Source organism: Mesoplodon bidens (assembly GCF_964165515.1).
Source record: "Mesoplodon bidens genome assembly, chromosome: 19".
Taxonomy (NCBI): Eukaryota; Metazoa; Chordata; class Mammalia; order Artiodactyla; family Ziphiidae; genus Mesoplodon; species Mesoplodon bidens.
The window spans coordinates 55,076,370-55,094,131 of record NC_138179.1 but is presented as its reverse complement, the minus strand read 5'-3'; positions in this window follow the sequence as shown (position 1 = coordinate 55,094,131).

The following is a 17,762-nucleotide window of genomic DNA, read 5'->3' as shown; positions in this document are numbered from 1 at the left end:
CTACCGTTCAAAAGTCAGGAGTTAAAGAACTGCACGCTCCACCTTTGTCCCCCTCCCCGTTTTCCCCGCGCGCTGAAAAGAAATGGGGCTTGGGGGTGGGGGTGGGGGAGGGCTTCCAACTCGGTTTCTCCATCTCCACCACCTTAAAAACCCACCCTCCAAATCCGCGTTTTGTTCTTGCCAGCCACGTGTTTGTCGGATTTTTACTTTTGTGATATTTTTTCTTTCCATGGGTCTGCAGAAATTAAAATACTATAAGCCATCAGTTGCTGAGCAGACAAAAAATGTTTTCTCTCCAAGAAGGTGGGCGATATCTCTATTCCACCCCCCACACCTCCTCCACCTCTACTCCCTGTTTCTGACTTAATATTCAGTCAGCTCTTGACCATAAACAATTTTAAACAAACCAACGAGCTGGAGACTGCCTGCCACATAGTAGGTATTCAGTAAGTAGTTTCTTAAGTGAAAAGCAAGCTAATACAAATGTTCTTTGTACTAGAGCAAAGAACATTTGGAGGAAAATTAAGAGGCCAGGGGAAAAAAAATTATCTTGGCGAGAATGTGTGGGTCTGTTGCCCGGGGACTCTTCTTGGTGCTGTGTGTGTACTTTTGAAAGGGCTAAAAGATGGTCTCAGAAACGCTGTTGTGCTCCTTGGCCTTTCCCTATATGGGAACCCCGATCTCCTGAAACCTTTTCTGTTATATCTGGGAACAAGGAAGAGGGTACTTGGGAGGGCATTCCAGTTCCCAGAAACTTTAAGTGCTGTTTGCTTCATTTAATTTAAATCTTCAGGAATTAATAGAAGCACCTCTCAGGTTTTCTCCCTGGGGAGCATGTCCACTACTCTCTCTTTATTCCTGAAACAAAAGCAAGTTACACCCCACAAAAATCTTCATTCAGATCTCTAGACGCCTGTGAAATGCAGTCCACCTTTTCTTATCCTAAATTCAAAGGGAAACAAATTTAAGTTAATAATTGAATTCGGTTCACTTTTATGTTGATTTTTTCCATTTAAAAATAGAAGTCTAAATGTTAGCTGAAATTACTCAGTTTCTTTAATGTTTTAAAATGACAGAGGAAAAAATATAAATGTATTAAATTAAAAATGTACCAACTACTGATAAATTGAAACTGATTAGTTCTTTTTAAAAATCAGCTGTTCACTGAATTCTAATCCTCCCCCCACCCCCACCAAGAGCTTCTGTGTATAGTCAGAAGCTGCAAGAACACAAGAGAGAGGAGGCAGCTGGGGCTGAGATGCAGACCCTTTTAGCCCCCAAATCAGTTTTGCCTCAGTGACCTGGCTATTTTAGGCTGAGGTTGGGGAGACTGAATGATGTTGATTGGTGCTTCATCTCTCCCCTCTGAGTGAGCCCAGCTCTAAAATTAACCTGAGAGAAGGGTTATTTCTTGTCAAGACTCACATTCCCAGGTTAGGGATAGGAATGGGATGACTTGGGATTCCATAATTTATCATCATTATTTTCTTTGGCTTCTTAAAAATTAAAGACAACTAGTCAACATTTATTTGTTAATTTTTTTTCTACACAACTTCTTTGGGAAATTTAATCTTCAGTGCAGAGTTCAGTTTAGTTTGTGAGAGTTAAAAATATAGCCGCAGGATAAATTGTTTTCTTTAAGAATAATGATTTTTAAAAAGTATTATCATTATACTTCTTGTTGTTCTCCTCCCCCCCTTCCTCCTTCTTCTCTATTTTTTCCTGGAGAAGTGTTTGGTCTAGTTACATAATTCAATTCTCTGAATTCAGAAACACTGAAACTTGACTCCATTTTAAAGATGGGATTCTGATCCATTTTCCTTCAGTGTGCACATACAAATACATGCAGAGAAAAAAAATTAAGAGAATAAAACAACTAAAAAATTTTAAATATAAAGTAAAAAAAAATCGATGTCTACCATTGTCATACAAAATTAACTTTAGTATTTCTTTTCAGTTGTTTTCCATTTGTAATCGTTTTATATTTTGTCATCTTATTTGCATATCTTGATTTTTTACTTGCTGTTGTGCCATAAGTATTTTCCCATGCTGCCTCCAAGTTTTGATAATGATCATTTTTAGCCAGCATGTTCTCATCAGCCCAATAGATGTCAGTTAATCATTATTCTTAGATATATGTTACATCAAATTTTTTTTACTTTTGTTAGTAGTGCTGAATAGGTATTTGAGGGCATATAACTTTTTCCTCTTTTAGATTAGCTCCTTTGGATAAATCCCCAAAATATATATTGCATTTTAAATCTAACAGTTATCAATGACTTTCTATTTTAAAAGCTTCACATGTTTTACAAAACAGAGGACCCACACACAAACTGGAAAGCAGTTAGGAGGAAAATACATTAAAATAGAATTTTTCCATTTTTTGTTTTCTAATGAATCATAATCAGTATTGAAATAAACTTATGGTTTCTATGAAATACAGAAAAAGAAAATTTCACATTTACTGACATATGGCCACTTTGACTTCAAAGTGTTTGAAAGAATTTGTCTTTTGTTTGCCTTGGTTTTTGTTTATTCTGTTGTTGTTTGCTTGTTTTTCATTGTTATTGTCTTCAGACATTTTATTTCTTCCTGCAACTTAAAGTCTTAGTGTGGTTCTTTTAAATGCCTATAAACTTTGAGAAAGTGTAAATTTGTCCCAGTTTTAAAGCACATTCAGCATTTTCTCCTGTCAAATAAAGATAACTATGTGTTTAAGATAACCCTAAAATCTAAGAGAATTATAAGCAGAAAAGGAAATTTCATCCTTCAAATTATTATTTAAAGGTGTTCAATGTTTAAAGCCTTAAATAGAAATGTATTTATTCCAGAGATAGAAGAAATTCAAGGAGGAAAAAGAACTTTTAAGAACAATCATTTGTTTTTGTATGGGTCACACAATGTGTGTGACAAAACTGCTCAATTTTTGGTTTTGGCTCAGGTTTGCAATGTAGAAACTTGGATCAAGCAGGGAATCCTTTATTTTATTAACTTTAAAAAAATGGATATTTCCAAATTCAATTTGTTAGTCAATTAAACTGCACCACACTAGCCCCTATTGACACATGTAAAAGAGATGGTCGATAACATTCCTCAGATTACAAGTACTGCATTTCACTCCTAAATCACTTGGTTAAAAGAAAATGAACAACTTTCTTGAGTCCCTATTTTGCACAAAATGTAAAATAGATTATTGGTTTGTTTGGGGGGAAATTGTACAATTGAAGAAAAGACAAGGAAATAAATGTTATTTTTCAAAATAAAACAACTTGTAGAAAGCAACAAAAGTGAGGGAATACATACTTGAATATTATTTAAGTGAGAATAGTAGAAAGACAATTTTGTACTTGAAAGCTACATATCTTCTAGGTATTTAAATGATTTTAATTCAAAATGAATCAGTTACAACATCAAACTGCATGGAGTTAATTTGACTTGAGCTGCATAACTTCTATGTTTTTTAAGACTGAAAGAATTTTTCTATCTGGAAAGCAAAATATTTTTGGTCGCTTCATTAAAAATTTACTTCTGATGATAAAATTAATTGATTTTACTCCTGTTTCTAGTTAGGACTTTTTTTTTCACGAGGTGTCTTAAATGTTTCTGAGTGCTTAAAAGGGGATGCTACTATTTTTTTTTTAAGTTGAAAAAAGTAATACATATACTATTTCACTAATATTTCATCAGCAAAATACTCATTAAAAACACTTCAGTCTGTTTTTGTAAAACAAACCTTTCCTTTGTAAAAGGAAAGGGACCCAGCCTAACAGTATATTATTGTTAAAAAACTTTGCTTAACTAAATTGAGATACAATTCTAAAAGTGATTTCAATTTTCATGGGTTAACAATCTAGAAAGAGTTTTGGTCCACACACTTCTCCCATACATGCTGAAAACTTTTTAAGAATTATTATTAATACAACTTCCATTCTTAAACATAACTGGGAAGTATTTGATTAGCGTATGTATGATAAATGATTGAATAATTTTTATGAATTTCTTTTCATTTCTAAACTGTGCTTACAAAGTGTGTAGGAAGCAATATTAGAGTTATTTCTAAAGTGCTTTGAAATGAGGTTCAGGATCTCTTTCCCTATCTTCCTCTTCCTCCCCGCCCCTCCCCCGCCCCTCCCCCGCCCCTCCCCCGCCCCTCCCCTTTTTCTTCCCCCCTCCTCTCCTTTTGTTCCTCCATTTTTCTTCCTACTCCCGACACTGTCAATTCCGTTCCTCCTCCCCCTTTACCTTTACCCTCTTTTCAATTTTTCTTCTTTCTTTGTTACTTCTCTTCCCCCTTTTGTTATCCTCTGACTCTTCTGCCCCTCAACCCATTTCTTTCCTCGTTTTACTCGGTGTACCTATTCAAACTTTCTGTGCTTTTCTTCACTCCTTCCCTCTTCCTTCTTCTTCTCCCACTATCACTGACTTGTTGTCATTCAAACTGTTATTTCCGGTGAAGTGGAAGGATACAGAGATGCTTGAAGTATTTTATACACCAAAACGGGAAACTTGTTACATCTTTGAGGAGAACTCCAGGGTAATTCAGACCCCAGAGCTCCTCCATCCTATACTCCCAGCATGTGCTGTCTGAACATTGACTAGACACTTGTACTTCTTTGCATCATTTTCCTGTGTCTTGTGTTGCTTATAACTAATTTGGTTATTAGCATTTTATGTTTCAAATCCTTGGGGGTAAAGACTATCACCCAGGGAGTCAGACACAGGTGTCTGATATATATATATATGTATATGTATGTGTATATATATATGTATGTATATATATATATGTATATGTGTGTATGTATAAAAAATAAGTATCTTTTGATACTACCTGAGAAGAAGATGAGGTCAGTGTGATGAGATAAAATGCTGTGCTCAGCCTGTAACTGCTTTTTCTTTCCTTCTTTCCTTCCTTCCTTCCTTCCCTCCCCCCTCCCTCCTTCCTTCCTTCTTTCTTTTCTTTCCTTTCATTTCCCCTCCCCTCCCCTCCTCTTCTTTTCTTTTTTAAATACAATACTCAACCATCATCAGATGAACTACAAGTAAATGCAGCCATCCAAAAAACTGATTGGTCTACATCAAAAATAGCAACCAAGGGGTATCTCTGGGCTTCTCACTCCCTAGTCTTGTGCCCATGACAGTACCCATTGCCCACTGAGGAACATCCTCTCTCCATGTCTGGTCAAAGGAATAGCCTCGGAATTATTCTCAGCTCAGGGTTTCAGGCACTCATTGGCAACCATCAGACTTAGTTGGCACATCTCTTTGTCATCCTGATCTCCCTTGATGCCACACAGCCAGCATGATCATCTCAAGGGACAGTCTACATGCACCTCCTGCCAAGAGCCCTCTTAGGGTCTTCCTCTGGGAATGCAGCTAGCACCCCATTAACCATGTAATGATTTGTTATTTTGTATGTCATCCAAAGCAAAAATGTCACTCCAGGACAGCCTTCCATCTTGGTGACTATCTCCCACCCATAGTAGATGTTTATTGACTATCCTAGCTATCAATACAGCTATGAACCCTCAAGGAGAAGGCAAACCAATTTTTATAGCAGGTTAAATTAAAGAAAAAATTAAGCCGGTCATGAAAATAGCAAAGTGATTTGTTTTGTTTTTAATTTATAATACCCATTACTAGCAAGAATATAGTGAAATAAAACATTCCATATAACTGTGGAGGAAAACAAGTTTAAAGCGACAGAAGACTTTCAAAATTCATACCATTTGACTAAGAAATTGCACTTTTGAGTAACACTTCTACCAAAAGTCCAGTATATAAAACTTTTTATTCAGCCTTAAAAAGAAATTAAATGGAATTCTGATACCTGCTACAATATAGATGAACCTTAAAAACATTACACTAAATAAAATAAGCCAGATACAAAAGGACAAATATATGATTCCACTTACATGAGATACCTAGAATAGTTAAATTCACAGAGACAGAAAGTGCCAGGATTTGGGAGGAGCAGGTAGGGTGGGTAGTTAATGTTTTGTGGGTACAGAGTTTCAACTTAAGAGGATAAGAAAGTTCTTGAGATAGTGTGATGGTTGCACAACAATGTAAATGTACTTAATGCCACTGAATCTTACACTTAAAACGGTTACAGTTATAAATTTTATGTTATATATATTTTACCATGATTAAAGAAGGCAAAAAAATCTTTTTTGAAATTTAAAAAAAAAACAACAATAAACATGGATGTGTTATGTGCGTGTCAAGAAAAAAAATGTTGGCAATATAAATGCTTAAAAGTAGTGGAATCTTCAAGTAACTTTAACATAGCCGCTTAGTAAAATATTATGTAGCCATTAAAAATTATGTTCAAACAAGGCCAGTGGGGCTTGTGTTTGGGAGAGCTGGGGGGTTGTTAGAAACAGAAACTCTGCTCCTGAAGGACATACACAAAATTCCACACCCTCTGAGTCACGTTCTTGAACGGGGTTGTGATTTCCTAGGTGTATACATGTGTCAAAACTTATCAAATTGTACACATGACCTATATTTTATATTTCCTACCATCCTTCACAATAAACTGTCAAGAGTTCCAGATCAAGCCTGAACATATATAATGCAGAGGAAGAAATGTGATTTACACTGAGTTTAAAATTAAAGTTTTAAACTAGACTAAATTTTAAAATAAAAAAATGTGAAATTATTAAATTTGATCAGTTTTTCATTAAGTGGTGTGAAAATGAGATTCCATAGATCATCGCTGATGATTGTGATTGGGGAGGCATAAAACTATCTCACGTTACACTCTGCTTAGTTTACAAACTGGCCACATGAATACAGTAATGGATGTATGTCTGTATGTTGTTTCCTTAATTAAATACAACAGAGGTAATATCATTTCAAAGTGTAACCTCAGTAATATTAGTTTTACTGACAAAATAGATTATTTATTTAATTTTATTTTTTTTGGCTGCACCACACAGCCTGTGGGATCCTAGTCCCCGACCAGGGATCTAACCCGTGCCCCTTGCCTTGGAAGTGTGGAGTCTTATCCAGTGAACCACCAGGGAAGTCCCCAAAATAGATAATTTAGCATTTGTTATAGAGTTAAATTTGGGGATATTGTTTGGACTTGGACTCAGTATTTTGTATAAAATTCCTTGAATACATGTCTTATTATTTTGAATTTTCTCCTTTATCTTATTTTACCTGAGTATGCAAATTCTTAACTCAGTTACTAGCATAAACCTTTAATAAAATAAAACTACATTTGTGTTAAAACATCAAAAAAAATTATGTTCAAACAGAATTTAGAAAAACTTGGGGGAAGTTTACAAAAAAGACATGTCACAAAATTGAGTATTTGTGCTCATATAGTCTGTGTGATTGAAAAAAAAAACTACATGTGCATAAAAGACTAGAAATTACCTTACAGCAACTCTTGCACGTGGGTACCCAGAGACATGTGCAAGAATATTTTACATCAGCGTTGTTTATAATAACAAACCCTAGAAACGCTACAAATATTCATCAACAGGAGAGTGGGTAAGTAAAGCCAGGTATAGCTAGCTATGCAATGGAATACTAGTGAGCAGTAACAGTGAATGAATTTTAGCAATGTGTATCAGCACGGGTGAATTTCATAATGTCGATTGGAAAAAAGAAAAAAAAACAGAGACTGAGTAATATACACATTATGGTTCCATTTATATAAGTCCAAAAAAATATGCGAAACTAAACAATATATTGTTCAGAGGTGCATCCAGAAGAGGTTAAACTTTAAAGAAAAGAAAGAATGCTAAGCAAACTTCCAGAATGTGGTGAATTTTGGGAAGTAGCACAGGGATGATTGTAGCGAGGCTCATAGGGCACTTCAAAGATATTGGGAATGGATGTCCTGGTTCTTAATCTGAGTCATGGCTACGCAAGTGTTTGTTTTATTATTCTTGAAACCGTACGTATGTAGTTTGCATTATTTTCATTAAGTATAAATATTTCATAATAAAAATTAATGGAAATAATAAAGTTTGGAAAAATTGTTAACAATACTTTTTTTCTTCCAGCTTTATTAAGATGTAGTTGGTATACAGCACTGTATAAGTTTGTGTACAGCGTAATGACTTAACGTACATCATGAAATGATTACAAGTTCAGTGAACATTCATCATCTCATGTGGTACAAAATTAAAGAAATAGAAAAAAATTGGTTTTCCTAGTGATAAGAACTCTTAGGATTTACTCTCTTAACCACTTTCGTATATAACACACAGAAGTGTCAGTTATTTTAATCACATTGTACGTGACATCCCTAGCACTTCTTTCTCTTATAACTGGAAGTTTGTAACTTTTGACCACCTTCTTCCAATTCACCCTCCTCTCACCCCCCATCTCTAGTAACGACAAATCTGATCTCTTTTTCTATGAGTTTGCTTGTTTGTTTGAAGTACTGACATACAACAGTATGTTAGTTCCTGGTGCAGAACATAGTGTTTCAATATTTCTATACATTTCAAAATTATCACCACTAACAATAACTCTTTGGTTTTGAGAATATGAGTGGATTTCTTTCTGTTTCCTCCCTCTCTCTCTCTTTCTCTCCCCCCTGTCTGTTTTGCTGTCTCTTGACTCTGCTATATTTTCAAGATTTCTAGACTGTCTATTACATTTTTACAACAAGATTTTAAAAAAGGTAAAAGGGATATTCAAGTTAATCATCCCCAGATACCTTTAAAAGACAAATATGGAATAGCTTTGGCTCATCCGATCTTCCAAGATTTGATGCAGCCAGAAGTTCTTTTTCCATTAGCAGTCAGGGTTGAGGGTTAACTGCAACTCACCCTGATCCATCATGGATGTGGCTTGACTTTAGCTAAAGGTCTGATTAATTATACATGTATTCATAATAAACTGAGGTGGTATGTGCTAAAACTTAGGACCAGCTGGTGAACAACAGGAAGCAAGCACCCAGATTCACACCTGCCCAGTCTGTCCTGGATCTTGCAGACACATCGCTCCTTTCAGCTCCCAGGCTTGAGTCATTTTCGTTTTCATTTGCATTCACTGGAAACCCATAAGGCTGAAGCTTATTTCTTCCTCATTATTCTCGGAGTTTCTTGCTGAGGGATCTCATGTCCTTCAATACACTGGAAACCACATGGCAGGATCCATGTTGCTTCCTGTCTCTAAGTGAGTGGCTTCATTATTTTTACCACCTAAGATCTCCTTTATTATTCCCTCATGAGCCCAATATTTTGAAAAACGTTGCCTATCAAAAAATTCCATTGATCAAGGAATATCAAATATTGAGTGGCTAAGCAGAGCTTCCACACAAGTGGCAAGCGGTTATACTATTTCCACCAAAAGCAAAGGGACTTGGCATTGGAATTTACCCATACAGCCTTGCCTGGAATAATGTCTGATTGGTTTGATGTCTTAACTGGGTATACTGTACCCATTATACCTTCCTTCCTTCCTTCTTACAGCCCTGGATCTGAGGACCCTAGGGTTTGAGAAACATTAGTCAGGACGAGGTTTCCTAATTCCAGCACTTTGCCTGGGAGGAGAGCAGAAGAGGAAAGAAGAAATGCAGAGAGAACATTGTAAAATGTGGTAAATACCCTGAGGTGGTTGTATCATTGTTTCTATTCTATAGCTCAGCTAGGCCACAGATAGGTAGCAAGACCAGGAGTCTAACCCAAATATGCCTGGACCCAAGTCCTTGCACTTGCCATTATACCAGTGGAGCATTTAAAAATCTCAATGCAGGGCTTCCCAGGTGGTGCAGTGGTTAAGAATCCGCCTGTTAATGCAGGGGATAGGGGTTCGAGCCCTGGTCCGGGAAGATCCCCCATGCTGTGGAGCAACTAAGCCCGTGCGCCACAACTACTGAAGCCCACGTGCCATAACTACTGAAGCCCGCGCACCTAGAGCCCGTGCTCCTCAACAAGAGAAGCCACGACAATGAGAAGCCCGCGCACCGCAATGAAGAGTAGCCCCTGCTCACCGCAACTAGAGAAAGCCCGAGCGCACCAACGAAGACCCAACGCAGCCAAAAATAAACTAAAAAAAAAAAGAAAAATCCCAGTGCAACCTACACGTATACCACAACTTATTTTATAGAAAGGTGTAAAGACAACTCAGTGGGGCTTCCCTGGTGGCGCAGTGGTTAAGAATCTGCCTGCCAATGCAAGGGACACGGGTTCGAGCCCTGGCCTGGGAACATCCCATAGGCCGTGGAGCACCTAAGGCTGTAGCCACAACCACTGAGCCTGAACTCTAAAGCCCACAAACCACAACTACTGAGCCACGTGCCACAACTACTGAAGCCTGCGCACCTAGAGCCTGCACTCCGCAACAGGAGAAGCCACGACAATGAGAAGCTCACGCACCACAACAAAGAGTAGCCTCCACTCACGGGAACCAGAGAAAGTCCTCACACAGCAACGAAGACCCAACATAGCCAAAAATAAATAAGTTAAGTTAATTAATTAATTAATTAATTTTTAAAAAAAGACAACTCAGTGGGGAAACGAGAATCTTTTCAACAAATGGTGCTGGAACAATTGAATATCCATATGCAAAAAAATAAATAACCTTCCATACCCCAACCTATATACAAAAGTTAACTCAATCATATACCTACATGAGACCGCTTAGGTCATGTAATTAACTGTAAAACCAAAACCTATAAGAATTCTAAGAGAAAATCCTTGTGACTTTGGGTAAGGCAAAGCTTTGGTACAACACCAAAAGCAAAATTCACGAAATGCCAAATTGATAAAGTGGACTTTATCAAAATGTTAAAAAACTGCTTCTCAAAAGATACTGTTAAGAGAATGAAAACACAAGCCACAGTGGTGATCATCTTGCAATGTACAGAAATATTGAAACACTATGTTGTGTACCAGGAGCTAATATAGTGTTGTAGGTCAATTATACTTCCAACAAACAAACAAATTCATAGAAAAAGATCAGATTTGTGGTTACTAGAGATGGAGGGTGAGAGGAGGGTGAATTGGAGGAAGGTGGTCAAAAGTTACAAACTTCCAGTTATAAGAGAAAGAAGTGCTAGGGATGTAACGTACAATGTGATTAATATAACTAACACTTCTGTGTGTTATATACGAAAGTGGTTAAAAGGGTAAACCCTAAGAGTCTCAACATAATGAAAAAAATTTTTTCTTTTTTTAAAATTTTCTATCTTTATGAGATGATGGATGCTCACTGAACTTACTGTGGTAATCATTTCATGATGTATGTAAGTCAAATCATTATGCTGGACACCTTGAATTTATCCAGTGCTGTATGTCACTACACCTCTAAAACTGGAAGAGAAAAATAAAAAATAAAAATGCAAAAAAAAAAAAAAGACACACCACAGACTGGGAGAAAATTTTTGTAAATCATATATCTGTCAAAGGACTTGTATCCAAAGAACTCTCAAAGGAACTCTCAAACTCAATAACAAGAAAACAAACACCCCTCCCCGCAAAAATTGGTAAAAGATTTGAGCAGACATTTCACCAAAGAAGATATACAGATGGCTAATAAACCCATGAAAAGATACTCAACATCATTAGCCATCAGAGAAATGTAAATTAAAATCACAGTGAGGTACCACTACATACTTATTAGAATGGCTAAAATTTAAAAGACTGACCTTATCCAGTTTTGGCAAGATGGTGGAAGAACTGGAAATTTCATACAGCTGTTGGGAATATAAAACGTTACAACCACTTCAAAAACAGTTTGGCAGTTTCTTAAAAAGTTAAATATACCCTAATCCTAGGTATTTACCCAAGAAAAATAAAAGCATTATGTCCGTGCAAAGACTCGTCCACAAGCGTTCATATCAGTGTTATTTGTAATAGCCAAAAGCTGGAAATAACCTAAATGTCTAACAACAGGTAAATGGATAAACAAGCTAATATAGCCGTACGATCGAAGAATATTACTCAGCAATAAAAAAGAATGAACACCATGCCACAATGTAATTGAACCTCAAAATAAGTATGCTAGTGGGCTTCCCTGGTGGCGCAGGGGTTGAGAGTCTGCCTGCTAATGCAGGGGACACAGGTTCGAGCCCTGGTCTGGGGGGATCCCACATGCCGCGGAGCAACTGGGCCCGTGAGCCACAACGACTGAGCCTGCGCGTCTGGAGCCTGTGCTCCGCAACAAGAGAGGCCGCAATAGTGAGAGGCCCGCGCACCGCGATGAAGAGTGGCCCCCGCTTGCCACGACTGGAGAAAGCCCTCGCGCAGAAACGAAGACCCAACACAGCCAAAATAAATAATAAATTAATTTTAAAAAAATTTGCTTTAAAAAAATAAGTATGCTAAATGAAAGAAGCCAGACAAAAAGAGTACATACGGTATGATTCCATTTATATAAAATTCAAGAAAATACAGACAAATCTACAGTGACAGAAAGCGGATCAGCGACTGGACAGAGTAAATAGTAAGAGAGAGAGGCTCAAGGAAACTTCTGAAGACAGCAGATGTGTTCCTTACCTTAGCTGGACTGATGGTTTCATGGGAGAAGACCCATGTCAAAACAACAATTTGTACACTTTAAATTAAATATGTGCAGTTGATTATGTGTCAGTTTTACCTCAACAATGCCATTTAAAAAATCCCAGCACTGTGGATTTTCCATCACCATAGTAAAGATAACTAACTTCACACAAGAAGCATCAAAGATGTTAAATAAGTCTGAGGGTGGGGGAAGTCTGATGAGGAAGAGGGTATGTGCATTGTCCTAACATGTTTCCGTGTACATTGCTTATTAGTTATAAGGAGAAAAATAGTAACTGTACAGTGGGAAAATCCAACAAAACTTTGGGTGATCAAAATTATCATCAGTTATGGGAAGGCGGAAGGCAGAAACATTGTTCCTCCAGGTGCAATACCTCGAAAAGGACACACTTTCATTTTCTAGTGTTCTGGTCAGGATGCATAAACTGAATCTCAGACAAAACCAAATGGAGAAACATTCTATAACATAACTGATCTATACTCCTAAAAATGTCGGTATCACGGGGGGGGCTTCCCTGGTGGCGCAGTGGTTAAGAATCTGCCTGCCAATACAGGGGACACGGGCTCGAACCCTGGTCCGGGAAGATCCCACATGCCACGGAGCAACTAAGCCCATGCGCCACAACTACTGAGCCTGTGCTCTAGAGCCCACGAGCCACAACTACTGAAGCCTGGGCCCCTAGAGCCCGTGCTCCACAACAAGAGAAGCCACCGCAATGAGAAGCCCACGCACTGCAACGAAGAGTAGCCCCCACTCGCTGCAACTAGAGAAAGTCCACGTGCAACAATGAAGACCCAACACAGCCAAAAATAAATAAAATAAATTTATTTTTTAAAAAAAGTCAGTATCATGAAAGAAAGAAAGGCTGAGAAACTGATTAAAGGAGAATAAAGAGACATAATTAAATGCAATACATGAACCTGGACCTGATCTAAGAATGGAGGAGAAATACCTGAAAGGATGTTATTGGGATAACTGAAAAAATTGTAACATGGACTCTGTGATTTATATCAATGTTAAATGTCTCGAATTTCATAACTGTACTTATTGTGGTTAGATAAGTGAATATCCTTGCTTGTAGGAAATATGGGTGAAAATATTAACTGGTAAAGGAGCATGATGTACATAACCTACTCTCAAATGTTTAAAAGATACGTAATAGAATGATAGAAGAAAAGTGGCAAAATGTTGAAAGTTGGTGAAACTGTGGGTATATTGGAGTTCTCCGTATTATTTTTGCAACTTCCCTGTAAGTTTTAACTTATTTCAAAATAGAAGGTTTTAAAAATCTCCAGACAAATGACACAACAGAGTCTCTGGGAATGACACTGAGGAACTAGGATTTAAAAAATCTTTCCAGGTAGGGTTGCCACATTTGGCAAATAACAGTACAGGATGCTCACTTAAATCTGAATTTCAGATAAACAACAATCTGAACATTTTTTAGTATAAGTACCTCCCATGCAGTATTGCTGCCTACCCAAGGAAGTACCCTCTTGGAATGCAATTCTTTTTTTATTTTATTTTATTTGTTTTATCTGGCTGCGCCAGGTCTTAGTTGTGGCAAGTAGGATCTTCATTGCTGGCATGCGGGACCTTTTTTAGTTGTGGCATGCGGGCTCTTAGTCGAGGCATGCAGGATCTAGTTCCCTGACCAGGGATGGAACCCGGGCCCCCTGCATTGGGAGCGCGGAGTCTTAACCACTGGGCCCCCAGGGAAGTCCCTGAAATTCATTCTGATACCTGTCCTCTGCATTATCCTCCTTCAATATCTAACATCATCTCCGTTTCTACTCTTGCAGCGAGATAGGGACTGAGATAAATATAAATAGATATTAAATGGCCAGAGTTCATGATGATGAAAAGAAACACTTAGTGAATCTAGCATCTTCTATACTATTGATAATGATGGTCAACATTTTTTAGCACTGATTATGCATATGGTAGCCAACCTCTAAGGTGGCCCCCAATGACCCCGCCTCCTGGTCTTCACAGCCTTGTGCAATCCCTCCCACTTTGTGCCAGGGTTGGTCTGTGCGACCAATAGCATACAGATGAAGGGATGGTATGTTGCTTCTGGATTTAGGTTTTAAAAGACATTTAGGCTTTCATCTTAGGTGCATGCCCTGCCTCTGGGGGAAAGAAGCCATGCGGTGAGCAGCCTTATGAAGAAATCCACATGGTGAGGAACCGAAGCCTTCAGCCTACAGTCATGGGAGTGAGCTTGGAAGGTGATCTACAGCCCCAGATGAGTCTTCCACTGAGACTGCAGCTCAGCTGACATGAGAGACCCTGAGCTAGAACCACCCAGCTAAGCCGCTCCCAGATTCCTGATCCTCAGAATTGTGAGAAATAAATGTTCTTTGTTTTTTTAACTGCTAAAATTTGGAGTAATTTGTTACACAGCAAAAGATAACTAAGGTATCAAGATATAATGTAACATAATGTATCATCTAAGCATACATGCTCCCCAAAGTAATTCTTTGAAGCAGGAACTATTACATTCCCCATTTTGCAGGAAGGTAAACTAAAGCACAGAAAGGGCACGTTGCTCCAAATCACCCTACCAGGAAGTATAGATGGCTCTGTCTCCAAAGCCCTCACCCCTACTCAGGAATTTCAGAGCCTTCCATGTTTCCGATGCTGGGCTGAATCAGCCTGGCCTTATTATTTCATCTTATTTAATTCTCACCATAGAGTGAGATAGGGAAGGTAATTCCAGAGAAAACCACCAGCCAACACTGGCAGGAAGCCCTCAAGTTAACAGGACACTTACCTATAAGCTAGGCAGAGCAGATTTTGTTTTCTTAACCCCAGTTTAGAGACAAGTAAGCTAAGGCTCTGAGTGGGTAAGGCCTTCGCCCAGACAAAGCCAAACAACCCCGGGAGTGGTGAGCAGGTAGAGCTGGGCTTGAATACTTCTACTCCTCTCTCCATCCTACCAGGCTACTTCCCTAATCTAACTAATGAGGGGCATGTTTTCTGAAGTTGCAGAAGGCCCTCCCCATACACACTGCAGGAAGTGTGTGTGTGTTGTGTTGATGATGGCAGGGGGGGGCTCACGGGGGACCCTGGAAACGACTTCATCCTTCATGTCCCCATTCAAGGAAAAGGAAGGGAAAGCTCTCACTTTTCACCCCTCTCTTCACTTTTCACCCCTCTCTTCATTTTTCACCCCTCTCTTCCTCTCCCAGGGGTGTGCTCCCACCTGGGAGAGAGAGGGAATGCTGCTCTCTCTGGGAGGGCCAGCCCTTTGGCCTTTTACCTAAATGCCAATCCTTTCCCTCCCTGGAACTGAGAACCTGTGGCCACCCCCTCCCAATTCTAACTCTTCACTGCTGTTCTCCTGTGGATTAGGCTGCAATTACTAAGGACTGAGCTGTTTTCTCCACAAACAAAAGCAGACCAAAACCAAAACAAAACAAAAGATAAAACAAACAAACAAAAAACAACTCTTTGAAAACAGCAAGAGGGATTGGGGTTAGAACTAAGAGGGGACTTCCAAACCGATCCCCTGTAGCAGATGGTCAAGAGAGGCTGTAGGTAGTATTAGGTTGGTCAAAAAGTGCCTTTGGTTTTTAAGTAAAAATAAAAGGCACATTTTTCATTTTCACCAAGAACTTTTTGAACAACGTATTCACCCTTTTGTTCCACTACCTTCTGCCATTTTTCAGGCAACTTCATAATTCCATCTTCCCAAAACTTTTTATCTTTTTGAGCAAAGAACTTTTCCAGGTGCCTTTTACAGTCTTCCAGGGAGCTGAATGTTTTTTCATTAAGAGAAATTTGTAAAGACCTAAATAAATGGAAATCTGAAGACGCAATGTCTGGTGTATATGGCGGATGAATCAGAACTTCCCAGCCAAGCTGTAACAGTTTTTGCCTAATCATCAAAAAACATGCAGTTTGCGTTATCCTGATAGAAGATTATGCGTTTTCTGTTGACTAATTCCGGATGTTTTTCGTTGAGTGCTGCTTTCAGTTGGTCTAATTGGGAGCAGTACTTGTTGGAATTAATTGCTTGGTTTTCCAGAAAGAGCTCATAATAGAGGACTCCCTTCCAATCCCACCATGTACACAACATCACCTTCTTTGGATGAAGACCGGCCTTCGGTGTGGTTGGTGGTGGTTCATTTCGCTTGCCCCACCATTTCTTCCATTCCACATTGTTGTACAGTATCCACTTTTCATCGCCCGTCACAATTTGTTTTAAAACCGGAACGTTTTCCTTACGTTTAAGTAAAGAATTGCATGTGGAAATAGGGTCAAGAAGGTTTCTTTTCACTTAACTTATGTGGAACCCAAACATCAAAGTGATTAACCTAACCAAGGTGGTGCAAATGGTTTTCAACACTTGATTTGGATATTTTGAATATGTCGGCTATCTGCCACGTGCTATAGTGTTGATTGTTCTCAATTAATGTGTCGATTTGATTGCTGTCAACTTCAACTGGTCTACCTGACCATGGAGCCTCATCCACCCGAAAATCTCCAGCATGAAACTTCACAAACCACCTTTGACACTTTCGATCACTCACGGCACCTTCTCCATACACTGCAGAAATCTTTTTTTGCATTTCAGTTGCGTTTTTACCTTTCTTGAAATAATAAAGCACAATATGCCCCAAATGTTGCTTTTTTCTTCACACAAAAATGCCTACACAAAAATTCACCAATTTTGATAAGTCTTTTTTTAAAAGCACGCTGATACAACAGCTGTCACATAAAATCTAACAAAATTGTTTTGAATGAAGTTAAAGACCACTAAGCACTACTAGAGCCATCTTATGGAAAAAACTGAATGAAACTTTTGGCCCACCCAATACATACTTTCTTTAAGATCCTTCTGGAAAGCATCTCTCTTGACCGGAGTGGTACTGGAGGCTGAGTGGGTAAAAATGTCTGGGACTGTGTTTGCGATGTGACTGGGGAGGAAAGATGGAGGTGGTCCTTCTAGGAATCAGGAGAGACCAGATGACTCAGCAGAGTTTGTCAGGGTTCCAGTCACCTCTTGTCTCCTCTTCAGGAGAAGAATAAAATCTGCCACCTGGTGTAAGTGAGCTCTGAGGGGGAGGTCTGCTTTCTGAGTCAGCCGGTGAGCTTGAAGAACAACAAGTGAACTTCTAAAGCAGAGTCCTCGGCAGGGAGGCTGAAGCCAGCCCTCTGGATCACCTTGGCTTGGCTTCGGAGACTGGCCTGGAATGTCCGTGGTGGCCCTGTGGGCCTTGGGGGGATGGTGAGTCACCTCTGTGAGCTGGAAGAGCCAGCAA